This window comes from Bremia lactucae, linkage group LG15, assembly GCF_004359215.1.
Source record: "Bremia lactucae strain SF5 linkage group LG15, whole genome shotgun sequence".
In the NCBI taxonomy this organism is placed as follows: Eukaryota; Oomycota; class Peronosporomycetes; order Peronosporales; family Peronosporaceae; genus Bremia; species Bremia lactucae.
In genome coordinates, this window is record NC_090624.1 from 742,287 (window position 1) to 744,695 (window position 2,409).

The following is a 2,409-nucleotide window of genomic DNA, read 5'->3' on the forward strand; positions in this document are numbered from 1 at the left end:
TTGATACGGGGCACCTTTCCCTAAAACTAGCTGACCTTACACTGATGACAGTGAAGGTTAGGTGCCTCGAAACTTCGTGGTGTTGCATCTAAATCAAGATTGGCATTCTCTTCTTCATCAATAATCGACATAATAAAATTGCGCGGCGCCATGACTGAAAGTTCTGGCTCAGCTTTTACCATCAGTACGTGGTTGTTCATCTGAACATTGAATACCACGATACCAGCCTTGGCCTGCACCAAAGACCGAACGACATTTACGTACGCAAGGCTGAAGCCCTTCTCCTTCAGCATCCCATACGACATTATGTACCTCGTAATTGATGGTGCGAGATGAGCATCAGTCAGTCAAATTATACTTGACTTACCTGCAACCTGCACTCGAAGTAAGACTGAACCGATTTTTGTGACACGAAGCGTTTGACCATTTGGTAGCATGCATTCACTTTCGCAATCGCGTAATTCTTTTAGCATGCGCTCGTTACTCACAATATGACGACTAAAACCACTGCCCAATATCCAATGATTTTGAACATTGGTCAAATCATCGACTACAGCAAGAGTCATGTTAACTCCACGCCTACGTCCATCTCCGCTATTTTTATTCTTGTTCTTCTTTTCACGACAATCTGTCGCAATGTGACCAACCTTGTTGCAATTGTAACAGGTCCTAGTTTCTGTTCTTGACCTTGATACCGCTACATGCAGTACGACATCCTGTCTAGTAGTCTTTGTGCCTCGCTCGTCAGAGTCAATTGCTTGGGCAAAGTGTGCCAGCTCCTCCGCGTGTCTTAGATAATCCACGCGATTATTATCGTACTTAGCCATTAGTACGTGACGCAAATTCGTAGAAGCGTACTGCACAATGTTTTCAAGTACCAGCGCTTCTGCACCGCCAGCCGCGTCGCTCACTTGCGACGAGGAACAAATAGTATTCAGGCCAAGACCTCTTTAAGTCTTTTCTTGCAGTTAAAAGCTCGTTGGCTTGAGATTGGGTAATTGTCGTCCGAAAAATTGATGTAACCATTTTATCACATACTGCAGAGTAGGGTGCTGTTGCCACCAAGTTTCAATCTGCCTATGGTAGTGCCGCTCCGCAGTACCACCCAGGTAATTTACAAGTAATTCAGCCTTGACTTTTTCAGACCAATCAAATCCACATGCCATCTGGGCCAACACAAGCCGCCTGACGAACCGATGATCCCAATCAAGAAACCCAGAACTTAACCCTTCGTAAAGCTCTTTTCCATCAAAAAGACGAATTAATAGCTTCCTCTAGCGAGTGTCAGGGGATCGAATACAACCCATCTGTTGTGGAACGTAGTCAGGAGGCATATTCGTTGATGCTGCTGCACGCTGCAGGTGTAGGCGCTTGGGACATCGCCTGGCCTTGCCTCATAGCAGCATACTCTTGATGCTGTCGATACATAGAGCTCTGGAACTGGTGAGCTCTCGGCAAATTTGCTACTAAATAATATCACTATCATGCTCGGACTAGCAGATGCGCGAATTTTAGCGGCACTGGTGGACGATGAAGAGACGCCGAATCCAGCGGAATACTTTACATACTTGACAAACTTAACGGCAAGCAGGATCGATTGCTTTCATGTCCCAAATAAGCGGAAATCAAGGGTACAATGAGTAAATGTCACAGAACCACCAGTCATTAACTGTTATCATTTTTACCAACACAAAGTCTGTGGAATATATCTGTAGGCGGGCACGTCATAATGCGGCGACGCTCTACTTAAACACACACCCTAGCACAGTGAGGTAGTTGTGGTGAGCGCGCAAGCGACCTCACCCAACACACTAAGTTCTCTGATTAAGTGTCGTCACGGGAGCGGTAATCCGTCTCCTCGTGCGCACTTACCAAGTAGGAAGTAGTTTTCAGACTGATTTATGTTTAATAGAATTAAATACAAATACCTATTTTTACCAATTAAAATGTTATCTCTATAGATATCATTTAATATGTATTGCGAGCGTATCTTTCTAGATACTTCGCGTAACTGATGACGCTGGGCGTCATCCCTGCTGATGTGGGCGTCATCCCTCCTAATGTGAATGCACCCATGTGCATCACATCCACAAGGGTTGGTCACAAATGTGCACCACACCCGAGTGGTTGGTCTAATTACTATTATTTAGTAATTGACCATCCCCTTAAGTACACCAATTGTACTTAACGGAAACTGTGTAAGATTAGGGCAACTTTAGCCCGTTACACCATCCCCCACTTTAAGGACGAATTTTAATTTTTAGAATCGTCAAAGAGGAAAGAGGAACTGCGAGCATCTTTACGCGCCTCTAGTCCACTCGATCACTCTAGCGCACGTGTTTCCATACACGGCGCCCAAGATGCCACCTAAAAGGGGCCACGTTGGTGGGTCGTCTGTGGAGACGCCCA